We start from the raw sequence: 15,304 nt of genomic DNA, 5'->3' as shown, positions 1-15,304 counted from the left end.
TTTACAAGGAGCAGAACAAAATTCTCCCCCTCTCTCTCTCTTTAGTGTAGTAGTAAAGTGAGTTATATCTGTAGCAAGACACAGACTTGCTCAGCAGCAAGAAAGATATGCTACAATACATCTGTAGTTGACCGTTGCCTGTATAGTTTCAGCAGGCCATATATATATATATATATATATATATATATATATATATATATGTCGATGCATTCAAGACCTTTCGTGGATATTTTCATTTTTTTAATGAATATATGAGCCTCAAGCATGGTCAATGATTCTGTTTAAAATGCAGTTCTAGCACTTGTGGTGAGAAACACAGAACTCAAGAGATAAGCCAATTTAACTGCACCTCATTATGATTGAGGTACAGCTGAGAAATACCACCAATGCAAAGGCTAAGTACAAAAAATAAGAAACTGCTAAAAAAAAGGCAAAAATATTACTATTAATGGGAAGTTTTATAGTATGGACTTAAGTCTGTATTCCAAGTGTGCTCATTAACATTTTAAGTTTATTTCAGTTCTAGTGCATTTCAAAACTTTTGAATTGAACAGAAATGCAAACCTAACCAGGACAGAGTAGGATTAATGTAAAAAAAAAATGTGTCTTTTATTTATTTATTTATTGCATTTGTTTGGATGGTCCACTGGGCCTAGGTGAGCCCCTTTTTAGTGAAGACCCAGGGAGAAAGCTCCACATAGATAAAACAGTTACATGCATGAAATACATAAAATAACAGACAATGCAAAGTATGTATAGTCAACAATGCTTAGAATAGTATGAGTACAAAAGTGCAGATTTACAGAAATATATTTACATTGGAAATAGGTTACACAGAATCTTCTTCTTCTTGTTTCGGCTGCTCCCATTAGGGGTCACCACAGCAGATCAACTGTTTCCATTTCTTCCTGTTTTCTGCATCTTGCTCTGTCACACCATCTGCCTGCATGTCCTCAATCACCACATCCATAAACCTTATCTTAGGCCTTCCTCTTTTCCTCTTACCTGGCAGCTTCATCCTTAGCATCTTTTTCCCAATATACTCTGCATCCCTCCTCAGCACATGTCCAAACCAATGTAATCTTGCCTCTCTGGCTTTGTCTCCAAACCTTCCAACCTGGGCTGACGCACTAATATACATATTCCTAATCCTGTCCATCCTCATTACACCCAGTGCAAATCTTAACATCTTCAACTCTGCCACGTCAAGCTCTGACTCCTGCCTTTGTGTCAATGCCACTGTCTCCAACCTGTATAACATAGCTGGTCTCACTACCCTCTTATAGACCTTCCCTTTCACTCTTACTGGTACTCGTCTATCACAAATCACTCCTGACACTCTTCTCCACCCACTCCATCCTGCCTGTACTCTCTTCTTCACCTCTCTTCCACACTCACCATTACTCTGAACTGTTGATCCCAAGTACTTAAACTCATTCACCTTTGCCACCTCTACTCCCTGCATCTTCACCATTCCTCTGTCCTCCCTCTCATTCACACACATATATTCTGTCTTAGTCCTGCTGACCTTCATTCCTCTTCTCTTTAGAGCATATCTCCACCTCTCCAGGGTCTCCTCCACCTGTTCCCTACTCTCACTACAGATCACAATGTCATCTGCAAACATCATAGTCCACGTGGACTCCTGTCTGATCTCGTCTGTCAACCTGTCCATCACCATTGCAAATAAGAAAGGGCTCAGAGCTGATCCTTGATGTAATCCCACCTCCACCTTAAATGCATCCATCACTCCCACCGCAGACCTCACCGCTGTCACACTACCCTCGTACATATCCTGTACCACTCTTACATACTTCTCTGACACTCCCAACTTCCTCATACAATACCACAACTCCTCTCTAGACACTCTGTCATATGCTTTCTCTAAATCCACAAAGACACAATGCAACTCCTTCTGACCTTCTCTGTACTTCTCCATCAACACTCTCAGAGCAAACATCGCATCTGTAGTGCTCTTCCCTGGCATGAAACCATACTGCTGATCACTAATCATCACCTCCCTTCTTAACCTAGCTTCCACTACTCTTTCCCATAGCATCCTCTCACTTTCCAAGATTTCATTAAACAATCTAGTTAAAAACTCCACTGCCATTTCACCTAAATACCTCCATGCTTCCACAGGTATGTCATCTGGACCAACAGACTTTCCGTTCTTCATCCTCTTCATATCTATCCTTACTTCCTCCTTGCTAATCCACTGCACTTCATGATTCACTATCTGCACATCATCCAACCTTCTCTCCCTCTCATTCTCTTCATTCATCAACCCCTCAAAGTACTCTTTCCATCTGCTCAACACACTCTCCTTGCTTGTGAGTACGTTTCCCTCATTATCCTTTATCACCCTTACCTGCTGCACATCTTTACTAGTTCGGTCCCTCTGTCTAGCTAATCGGTACAGGTCCTTTTCTTCATCCTTAGTGTTCAACCTGTTATACAACTCTTCATACGCCTTATCCTTAGCCTTCACCACCTCTCTCTTTGCCATGCACCTCATCTCCTTATACTCTTGTCTACTTTCTTCATCTCTTTGACAATCCCACTTCTTCTTCACCAACCTCTTTCTCTGTATACTCTCCTGTACTTCTTCATTCCACCACCAGGCCTCCTTGTCCTCCTTCCTCTTTCCAGATGTCACACCAAGCATCCTTCTAGCCATCTCTCTTACTAGCTCTGCTGTAGTTACCCAGCTATTTGGCAACTCTTCACTGCCACACAGTGCCTGTCTTAACTCTTCCCTGAACATCACCTCACAATTACCCTTTTTCAATTTCCACCATTTGATCCTTGGTGCTGCTCTCACACTCATCCTCCTCTTCTTGATCACCAATGTCATCCTAGAAACCACCATCCTATGCTGCCTAGCTACACTTTCCCATGCCACCACTTTACAGTCTCCAATTTCCTTCAGATTGGCCCCTCTACATAAGATATAATCCACCTGTTTGCATCTTCCTCAACTCTTGTATGTCACCCTATGCTCCTCCCTCTTTTTAAAATATGTATTCATCACAGCCATGTCCATCCTTTTCACAAAATCCACTACCATCTGACCTTCTGCATTCCTTTGCTTAACAACATACCTACCCATCACTTCCTCATCCCCCCTGTTCCCTTCACCAACATGCCCATTGACATCTGCTCAAATCACCAGTCTCTCATCCTTGGGTACAGTCATCACCAGTTCATCCAACTCACTCCAAAATTTTTCTTTCTCATCCATCGCACACCCAACTTGTGGAGCACATGCACTAACAACATTCATCATTACACCAGCAATTTCCAGCTTCATAAACATCACTCTATCCGACACTATTTTCACCTCCAAAGCACTCTTAGCATACTCTTCCTTCAGGATAATGCCTACGCCATTTCTCCTCCCATCCACACCATGATAAAACGATTTGAAACCACCTCCGAGACACCTAGCCTTGTTCCCCTTCCATCTGGTCTCTTGCACACACAATATACCAACCGTCCTTTGGTTTATCATATCAGCTAGCTTCCTCCCTATACCAGTCATGCTGTCAACATTCAAAGTTCCGACCCTCACTATCACAGTCCTAGCTTTTACCTGCCTTCGGGCATGCCTTTCGCCTCTTCTCCTTCGGCCAACAGTAGCCCAATTTCCACCAGCACCCTGTTGGCCAACATTACTGGTGGCGGTCATTGTTAACCCGGGCCTCAACCAATCCGTTATGAATTTCTGTACAGTTTTCTGCATATATGATGTGGCAAAATTTTACGCCGTATGCCCTTCCTGATGCAACCCTCCCCATTTATCCGGGCTTGGGACCGGCACAAAGAAATGCACTGGCTTGTGCATCCCCAGTGGCCGGGAAATAGGTTACATAGAATAAAGAGTACATACTTGAAATAATGCACAGTACATAGTGTATACAATCATGATGCTAGGAATAGTAAGAGCACCAGAGTAGAGATAATATGTGCACACAGTACATAGTTGCATTAACAGTTCTGTTAATACAGTTAACAGGGTTACATGAATAGAGAAACAGTTGTATGAAAAAACAAAATAAGTGATGGAGGTTTATAGGCAAGAGCAGGGGAATTTACCAGGACACCTGGACAGAAATGTATATGTGCCATCAGAGATGTAGAGAAGGAGAAGAATGGAGGTGTTGGGGCAGAATTAGATAAGGGGCTGCAGTGGAAGGAAATCAGGTGTTGGAGAGTGTTGTGTTAGGGCTGGTACATAGCCAAAGAGAGGAGAGGTGTTGACTGAGGGCTTTCTTAAAGAGAGCAGGATTGCTGGTGGTTCTGAAAAAAGATGGAAGGGTGTTCCATAATTCTGCAACAGTAAAAGAATAGAGCAGCTTTGGCTTTTCTGCTTTGAGCAGCAGTTTTTCTGATCTAAGACATCAGCTTGGGTGATAGATGGTCAGTAAGGAAGAAAGAGAAGGGCAATCTGATGTTTTATATATAAATTTATGTGTGGTAGTGTATTGTAGATAAGTGTGATAGTGAGGAAGTTTGAGCCAGTTTAATTGATGTAGTGATGCAGAGTGGTGGGCTGAAGATTTTGCATTTGTTACAAATTTAGCAACCTTATTGTAAAATGAGTCTAGTTTGGTTTTCAAGGTGGCCTGAATATTGGTAAGGATCTGAGTACCATATAAGAGGGAAGGTAGTAGGAATGATGAGCCTTTTCTGCAGAGAGATTAAAAAAGTAGTTGTGCCTGTACAGAACACCCAGTTTTTCATGTGTTTTTTGTTGTTGTTGTTATGAATATGAAGGTCGAGTGTAAGGTTTCCATCAATGATAACACCTAGCAGTTTAGCATTTGGAACAACTTCAATGACAGTGTTATTTTGGGAGTAGACAGGGTATTCGTTCCTGCTACTAGGGGTGTTTATTTTCTGGGGGGGGGGGTGAACATTAGGAGTTTAGTTTTATTAGGGATTAGAGCAAGATGGTTATTGGACATCTAAGTTTCAGTTGATGTAAAGGCATTTTGGGTAAGAAGTTGTGTCTCAGATGTGTATTTGGCAGTGCAGAAGGTTGTAGAATCACCTGCATTTTGGATGACAGTGCTTTGTGTAAGAGTGGAATGGAAGTTGTTAATAAATATGCTAAATAGGAGAGGGTCACTATGGATCCTTGGGGTACACCAGTGATAATGTTTAGGAATGCTGAGAAAGTTTGTTGTCATTTGGTGGATTGTTGCCTATAACAGAGGTAATTTAAGAACCAATTCAGGGTTGGGGGTGAGATACCCAAGTTGGAGAACTTGGAGAGAAGAAGGAGATAGGATACTGTATCAAAGGCTTTTGAGAGGTTGAGGAAGAGTGAGGATAAAAAGTGGCCAGCATTGCAGGCCTTATTTGCAGTGTCCATAAAAGAAATGAGAGCAGTACTAGTACTATGACCTGGCCTGAAGCCGTGCTGAGTGGGAGAAAGGATTTGGTGTGTAACCAGATGATTGAGAAGCTAATTATGAAGAAATGTTTCTAATATTTTGGAGATTGGAGAGGGAATAGTAATTGGTCAGAAATTGGAGATGTCAGAGTTAATACCGCCTTTATGAAATGGAATGACATATGCTCTTTTCCAGATATTTGGTATGAAGGACTCCTAAATTAATCTATTAAGGAGTATGCTGATAGAATAGATAATGGAGCTAGCTGAAATTTTTAGGAATTCTGCCAGAAGGTTGTCTGGTGTGTTATTACAAGTTTTGAGTTTAAGAAGTTTTTTTTATAATGGATGCAGGTATAGGGGAAAGGGAATAGTTTAGTAGGGAGGAGTAGAACAGTGTAATGATGGAGGTTCAGCTGGATTGAGCTTTGTTTGTGGGAAGGTGGCAGTTAGTTTAGCTATGGTGTCAATAAAATATGAGTTAAAGAGTGAAGCTATTTCAGTGGGTGTTTTGCCTGGATTGGGGCAAGGATTATTATTTGGCCCTGGATGAAGTAGGCAATTGATTGTTCCCCAAAAGTTCTTAGAGTTTAGTTTATATTGATCTTGAAGAGTTTGGAAGTATTCTTTTTTATTTTAAATGATTTGTCATTTTACCTGATTGCATAGCTGTTTATAATGAATGAAGTCTGAAGGATTTTTATTTTTTTTTGCCAAGCTTTCCAGGCTTTGTCCCTTGCAGTCATAATTTATTTTGTCAGTTTGGTAAGCCAGCTGGTTTGGTTAGCCTTTACTCTTTTTGACGGAGAGTGGCTAAACTATTTAAAATCCTAAGAAGTGTTGAATTAAAGAATTCAGCAGCATCATCGAGAGGGAGAGTTTTGAATGCTGCCCAATTGATACTTTGTAAGATTTCAGTAAAGGTGATAGGGCAGAAGTGTGAAAGATCTCTGGTTTGCTTAACTTGGTGTTTACTTGGTATGGTGGTAGAGTTATGTACTATAAAGGCTGGTAAGTGGTCACTAATGCTATTTGGTAGTATACCAGAGGAGGAGATGTTGTTAGGCTCAGAAACCAGGATCCAGTCCAAGATTGAGCCTGTGTTGCTTTTATTGTTGGGTCGAGTTATATTGGTGATTAGCCGGGTGAAGTTGTAAAGACTGGTGTTGGTAGAAGGATGCTGATTAGAGATATCAAGCCAGTTAATATTAATGTTGCCTAAGATGATAGTTTTGTTTTTAAATTGTTAGTTGTCCAGGCAAGGATATCTTGTAGTATTGGAATAGTATTGCCTGAAGGTATGTACAGTACCATGATACAAAGGTTTTTATGATTGTTCAATTTAAGGAAGGCTACTAGTATCCCTGTTGTGAAGAATTGTGGGACAGATTCATTATCTGTGTAAAACTCTGGTATAGGACAAAGATAAGACTGCAACTGTACTGATGCTATATGCCAAAGTTCTAATCATACTGAATCTGAATTGAGTGATCATAAATCAGCAAGCAAAGGAGAGTAGTATTGCTGGAATTGAATTCATCCACAAGTCTTGGTGAGTACCTTCATGAGAGGCACCCTGTTTTTCACAAAATCTCACCAAGATGCCACTGATATATAAGTTGTATTTTATATAGCATATATCATGGACAGAAGTAGGTTAAAAATAGAAAAGATAGTTGGGTGCATAAGACCCAGGATAAAAAAAGGTGCCTGATCCTGCTAGGTGCACTGGTACCAGGACTGGAAAAAAATTACAGTGTAGAATCCTCAAGACACAGAAACATTCCTACAAATGGGGCTAGGCCAGGCCCAAGGGGAGCACAACACCCCCCCCCATTATAACAGGAAGTAGTAGTCCACAAAAATCACAAAAACTGATAGGACAAAAAAGAAGCATAAAGATGAAAGAGTGGACTATTGAGGGTAAGAAAAAAATATGTATTGTTACTATTATGAACGAATCCCAGAATTTCCAGACATAAGATATACAAAAGGTTAAGAGAGAAATTAGAGGAAAAAAATACTTACACAAAAAAATCTGTCAGTAGATTCAAATAAAAATTTGTATTCATTAATAGAACAGATTTATGAAAAACATTATATAAACCAACACACCTTGGACCATTTGTAAAAATGAAGTGACTGAAGAAGTACAAATATATAAAGAACAAAATCTAGAGATTTTTGAAAGGTATAAAGGAGAAATTTGGACATGGAAAAGAAAGAGAGATCCAATATGGTACAATATTTATGCAAAGGGGAAAGCCAAATAAATCAATTCAAAAAAGGCAGCCCCAAAGATATTTGAAGAGAAATACAGGAAATTTTCACAATACAAAAAATAAGATCACAAAGAGGGAACATAGAACTGAAGCTTAATAAAGAAGAAGTTAAAAATAGAAGTTGAAGTTATGGAATAGCTGCAAAGTGAAAGATTTAGTGTAGAAAGTCTACACTGGTTATATCACAGTATGATGGAACAATGAGTCTCCCAAGTAAGGAGAAACAGGAGAAGCAGATGACATCTGAAAAAGAAATATGGACATGGTAAAAAAAAAGAGATTTAATGTGTTGCAATATTTATGCAAAGGAAAAAGCAAAACTAATTAATACAAAAAGAGCAGCAGCAAAGATATTTGAAGAAATATACAGGCCAAAACATCTGGATATGGAAAATTTTATAATACAAAAGATAAGAAAACAAAGATGAAAAGTAGAAAAGAGGATTAGTAATGGAGACATTAAAGAAAAAGAAACAGAGGTTATGGATTACCTTCAAAGTGAAGGATTTAGTGTAGAAAATCTAACTCTGATAACATCACAGCAGGATAGAGCAATGGATCCCCAAATTAAGGTGAAACCAGTGGAAGAAACATCTGATAAGTTGTCCTATGTAGACACTTTGAAGCCTTCCATAGGAAACCAGGACAAAAGTTCAATTGGTGTTTCACAGCAAGGGAAGGAACAAGAAACTGTGGCAACTCTGACACAGTCAATGTTGTGGAGTGATAGGCTAGTGAGTTCCCATATGAAATTGCAATGGATGGTCCAGGATGAAACTGAAGGGGATGTGGGAGAGGAAGATGTTCTGGAATATCCTGTAGAAATGGGAAAAAAAGAATGTACCTTCAGTTTAGAAAAAATGATCTAAGAGAAGAGTTGCTTGATTTAATAGAGATAGACAGACATATTAAGATCATTGATAGAAATACACTACAGCAAGTCAATAAAACCCCAAAAGTTAGAAGTTTGATAAAACAAATGAATACATTAGTTAAGACTGTTCATAGAGATTCGTGTGATATAACAGAAGTAAATAAGGATGTATTACTGTGCATCCAAATTAGTAACAGATAAAGTCTTACCACAAAAACACAGAGAAGATAGGGAAAGGAAGGGGGAATCAAGTGCCATCATGAACACATTGAATAGAGAAAACTATAAAGCAATTAAGACAAGTAGTATCACTGTTGGAAGAGTTAGAAGAGGGGAAGAGATCAAAAATACTTAGAAAGACAGACGTGATAAAAGCAATGTGCAGTATCAGAACAGATCAGGATCTATCATGCACTATCGCAAATAAGAAACTAAAAACATCAACACAGGCATAAAAACACAGAAGATATGCAGATAAATATAAAAGAAAAGTACAAAATAAATAGTTTATTAAGGAGCCAAAAAAGTTTTTTTTTTTTTTAGAGAATTGGAAAACAAGGCAAAAGGAATTGAAACTCCACCAAAAAAAGAAGAACTAGATACATTTTGGGGAAATATCAATGACGATCCTGTGGAACATAACAAAGATGCTGAATGGAGTGAAGAAGTAAAAGAAAGAATAAGAATTTCAAATGTACAGGAAATGCAATGGGATGAAGTAAAAGCTGGAGATATTGAAACAAAGTTAAGACAAGCTCTTGATTGGAAAACCCCAGGCTTGGATGCAGTACCTAACTTCTGGCTATAGTTATTAACATATTTACATGAAGATTTAGCCATGAGTAAGAACTATCTATATGTGCATCCCAAACAAATACCAATCTGGTTAACAACATGAAAAACAATAGTGTTACTTAAGAGGGAACCTGAAAAACATCCTAAAAACTATAAACCAATAACTTGCCTTCCAATGACATATAAACTATTTACTGGAATTGGTGCCAACAGAATTTATAGTCATTTAGAGGAAAACTCAATCATGGCAATAGAACAAAAGGGTAACAAAGTCATGTGGACCAAAGGATCATTTGTTGTTAAATAAAATCATAATGGAGAACTGATAAAAGTATAAGAATCTAAGTATGGTATAGATAGAATAGAAAAAAGCATTTGACGGTATCCCACATTCATGGATAAAATGTATAAGATACACCCTACACTGATTGATTATATTACAGTGACCATGAAACAGTGGAAAACCAATTTGCAGTTAAGCCATGATAGAGGACAAATTATTATTCCATGGATAACATTTCAAAGGGGGATATTCCAGGGTGACTTTGTCACTGCTGCTCTTTTGTCTTGCCCTTAACCCATTAAGCTGTCTACTTAACAGATTAGGTCATAGCTACAATCTGGCTCCCAAAAAACAACAAAGTGTAAATATTTCTCATCTTCTTTTTGTGGATGATTTAAAACTGTATAGTTAATCAGAAGAGGAGGTGAAAGCATAGCTGCAAGTGGTCAGAACTTTTTCTGATGATGTAAGAATATCATTTGGCTTTGATAAATATGCAAAAGCAAACTTGAAAGCAGGAAAGCAAATGTGATATGCAAGAACTTGAACAAAGGTTAGTGTATAAATATTTGGGAACTGATGAAGTATCAACAATAAAACATGAATAAATGCAAATAAAACTTAGTAAGGAATGTTTTAGAAGACTAAAATTAATACTGGAATAGTGCTGACATCTAGGAACAAAGTCCAAGCTATAAACCAATTAGGTCTTCCTGCCCAAACTTACAGTTTTGGAGTGACTGACTGGCCCCAAAAGGTGTTGGATCAGTTACACAGGAAAACAAGGTGGATGCTTCATGCTCATTGAATGATTTACAAAAATGGTGTATACCAAGAGTTCATTATAAAGGAAGTACGGGCCTACTCAAATTGGTTAAATTTTTAGATCTGCAATCGTAGAACTGCATTCATATATGCTGACCTCATAAGACCCAAACATAATGAAAGTTTTAAAACATGAAGAGTATAAGTCTAAGATGACTTTCTTGCTTAGTTTAGCAGAAGCATAGTGGTATCAAGTGGGATCAAACCAGAAGTAGCTAAAACTCAGGCAGCAAAAGAATGTGCCAAAAAACAACAGAACGTGTATAAGGTGAAGGATCAGATAAGAAGGCAAGAACTGTAGAACATGCATAAATATAGCTGCAAGTACAGAAAATTCCTGGAACAACCTCATATTGATCAAGACAGAATACAAGAATGGTTAAGAAGAGGTGCATTTAAACTAAAAGACATAAAAGTTAATACTGATGGCCCAAGAGAGTGGACTACATACATGCTGGTTTACAAAGTCCATTGAACATGTGGAAAAAACAGTCAAATGTAAGTTTTGTAAAACAGAATTGGAAACAATTGCACATCTTGCTGGTGGTTGTGGTATACTAATGGCAGAAGGACTGAATACTGAAATGCATAATGTGGCAAGATTGTTGCATTTGAGACTGTACAACATTATAATATTGAAGTAGCTGAGAAGCATTGGAAAAATAAGCCACTAAGCATTATAGAAAATGATGAAGTTTATATCGCATGGGGTCACCTATTCCCAACAGTTCAAAAAATAGATGCGAGAAAACCAGATATAGTAATCCACGAAAAGAAGACACAAGTAGCTCTGATCATTGACATTGCTATGCCCAGTGACTACAGTGTCTTGAGTACTGAGAGACACAAAGTCATAAAGTACCTAGATTTGCAGGCAGAAATGACAGCAATGTAGAAGAAGGATACCCAGACAGTTCTACTGTAGGTACAGTGGAATTTACAATTAAACTTAGATGTATTACGAATACATGTCATGTCATATGAATTGCACAAGGAGTCAATACTGGGCACATTGTGGGTACTGCGAGGAACACTTCTGTCTAACATCAAAGATTGAAACAATACTAATTTTATGAACTTTAATCATACTTTGACTTAGGAATGGGGTCCGTTTCCTTCATAGTATTAGAAATCCAAAAGACTTGGAGAAATTAAAAACGTTTTTGTTTGTGTCTTTCGGTTTTTCCCTGTTAGGGGTCACCACAGTGGAACTCCGGTCTGCTAATGATTGGCAGTAGATTTTTTATGTGCAGAGTTTGCCAGCCCTGATGCACAACCTTCAACGAAGGTGCGCCCATTCACATGTCTCCACACAGAAGACGCTCTAGCTGAGAATCGAACGGCACAATGTCTTGCTGTGAGACGATAACGCTACCGCAGCACCACCACTGCAGTATAGAAATTAAAAAAGTCAGAACCCAAATTAAATACCAATTAATTTTCTACAACTTCCTTTAATGGATGAGATAATATGGCTGCAAGATTTGTCTCCACATTTGCACTCCAGTGTCTTTTCTTCAAATCCTGCTCCAGGGATCCTGCGGATTCTGCTTTCATAGGTAGCAGAGATGATGGTGCTATGGGAGTGTGAAGTTGGTGATGGAAAAAAATTATGAAACAGCAGATGAAAAGTAAAACACCTCAACAGTAATAGAAGACTGAAAGTTGTTGTTTTTTAACTAGTAGACTCAGAAAACAAACAGAAAAAAAAACATTAATGGAATGTGCTATTTCCTATTGCCTTATGGTGAAAGGTTAAATTGTGAACTCCCATGAGTAATGTCAGGTCAGCCAGATATATAAATGTTAGAAAAATATGTATTAGTAATATGCATGCTTAGTGCATTCGAAGTTTAAAAGGGTTAACACATTTATTCTGTTCACACTGCATGAATCTGCACAAGCTACTAGAGACATTCCAATCCTGTTATGTCATGAAAATATGCGCAGCTATGATCTGCTTATGCTTTGGAAATTAACAGGAAAGCATTTGATTTCTGCTAATGTCATGAAAATAATAATAATAATAAGTGTTTTGTTTCTACTAGTGTCATGAGACTTAACAAAGAGTTATTGATTTTCTGCTTATGCCATGAGAAAGTACACAGCTGCTGAAGCTATTGATAATGAAAACAAAGGCTGCTTGAAAGTATAAACTGTAGTCAGCATTACTTGTACCTAAGCTAGAAATGTACCTTGAAATGTAACACATATATATTAGAACTGCACAATTGAAGAATAGAAAGTTTCTAGTGGGCTAAAAATAAGCCCCAATGCCAGTTGTTTTTCTCAAATGTTTTTTTTTATAATCCAGTCATGTCAGCAGGAAATCCAAGTAACATTTTCTATGTAACACATAGTGAGTTTTAAATCTGAACATGTCAGCAGGAAATCTAAGTAACATTTTCTGTAGAGTAATACAGAAAGCTGTGTCTAACTACGTCAACCATAGAAAAGTAACATTTCATAGAACTGTATAAAAGTAGCATACTGCTTACTAGTAATTTAGACAAATCTTGTATTTGCATGTTTTGTCTCCTTGCTGCAAGTAATAAAAGGTGCCATACTTGAACCTTACGTGAATTGGTCTTTGAAGTTTTTTCCTTTGACAATATGACAAACTACTACTATGCTTTTGAAAGCCTCTTTCTCATTAGCTCTACATTTGAATGTGTTATTTCCTGTTGACATATACGGTAAAAGGTTTAAGTGTCAACTCCATGAGCAGTGTCAAGTCAGCCAGATATATTTGACAAACTATTATCATGCTTTGAAAAGCCACTTTCTCATTGGTTCAAATGAAGAACCAATGAGAGACAGATATCCTTCTTGGTAGAGTGACAGCTAAGCAGCAAACCTCTCTTTTTATGAACAAGAGCTAATACAGTGCTTTGAAAGACTTAAGTTATTGCAGTTGGAGTGAGTCAGTGGTAAAGAAAAACAAGACTTTTTTTATTTTTAACCTAGGGACTGGAGCAGTTACTAGAGCACACATTTTCACAGGTGGGGTATGTGCCTCTCTGTGCACTGGTGTAGAGCTGCCACTGTTGGATGCTGTTGTGGCCAGGGATGACAGTGATACAGTCTGCAGAGCAATGTGTACTATCTGTCTACATCTAGCCTGTGCATGTCCCACTCGCATATGAGCCTTTACATGAACATGGCCAATTAGCCCTGCAGAGACACAGCAGAGAGAAGTTTCAACCCACCTCATGGACACACTAATTCTTGCCACATTGGCTACCAAGCTCCTGAAACAACTATGTTTGCTCCAAATTGCTGTATGCCATGTCACTCTGAAGGTGCTGAACATCTTCCTGCAATCCAGGCACCTGCTACAGATGCTCAAGCAGGCCATGTGCCATGCAATGGTTCCTATTTATATCTTTTTGCATGTAGTGGTTGTCTGTGCCTGGGTTATTGACCTGCACATCTGCTGACTGATAGCAAGCAAGTCAGAGTACAAAATTAAAATATATATGTTATTTCAAACATGGTGCATCTATTAGAGATATTTAGGTAGTCATCAGCAACCTAGCACCAACCCAACACCTAGGACACTGTCAGGTATGAAGGCTTGATCACCCACTTTGGACTGGATTTCAGGAGCTTTCCCATCTCTGTGAGTTGCTTCTGTGGTTGTGTTCTACCTCCTCTTGAAAACCTGAAACTAACAATGTGTGATAACTTGGTCAAAAAGTGTAGTATTTTATTTGTGACCATGTAACATAGCTATATTACAGTCCTATTATGGACACTCATAACAGTGATCTGGACTCAGAAAGCCTTGTCAGTTTTTTCTTTGTCTAACATGCTCATTTCATGTGTATGAAGGGTCTGCAAAAACACTTCAGTCCCCTGGTTTGTGAACTTTTTTTATCCATTGCTGCTGTCATGGAACCACATCAAGAAGTGTATACATGAGGGTTAGTGCACTGTATGTGAACATGACTGTCCTTGGCTGATCCATATATCTCAGCACTGCCTCTTCACTCCATTTTTGCCAAGTTTCTATCTGTAGACATACAGTGTCTATCTCCATCTTGTCACATACTGACAGCATAAACAGACATGTTATCACTATTCAACCTCCCTGTGGAACTGTGCTGAAGGCTGTGCTGTGCACAAAAGTTGTCCTGCTGTGACCTACACACAGGGATTAGCTGACTGGTCATTACCTCTTCAGGGCCTACTTGCAGCTTGCTGCTCCATGGTGCAGATAGCAGTGCAAAATATTTTTGCATCTTCTGCACAGGGACTATCACAACTAACTGCTGGGCCATTATGATGTCCCATTATATAATGTCAATGCCTAGATGCAGCTTGTCAGAGAATTGTGTGATATCACTGGCATCAGCCATTCAGGTGAGTAGTCTAGGCATTGCTGTAGCAATCTGTTGTGTAAGCAACTTCACCTGTTGCACCACTGGGAAACAGATGTTAAGGAGTGTGTGTCAACCTTTTTTTGTGAAAAGTAAATATTTTTCTTGGCTTTTGTTTGCTTACTGTTATTTGTTTCCTTATCTTTTTTTCACAGGATTACAGTGTACTGAATTTTTTTCCTTCATTTCTTTCACAGTAGCTGTGGACAACGAGTGCTTCAGGGAGTTTTGTCTTGGGAGAAGTGACAGTCTCCATGCACCTGGGCACATATATTATGTCTATGTTTAGCCATTATGCAGCTTGAGGAGTCGCACCACCTGATGTATCTGGCACTGGGTCATCAGTGGTCACCAGGTCTACCTTTCATCAGGGAAATGGAGATCACCTGCTTAAGTTAACTCGGTGGAATGAAGGACCCTGTTCTGACAGTAGCCTATTAGGGTCCCCAGAGGCAAGCTGGT

This window comes from Protopterus annectens, chromosome 14.part0, assembly GCF_019279795.1.
Source record: "Protopterus annectens isolate FY-2018-M chromosome 14.part0, PAN1.0, whole genome shotgun sequence".
Lineage (NCBI taxonomy): Eukaryota > Metazoa > Chordata > Ceratodontiformes > Protopteridae > Protopterus > Protopterus annectens.
The sequence above is the reverse complement of the archived record's forward strand: the minus strand, read 5'-3'. Positions refer to the sequence as shown.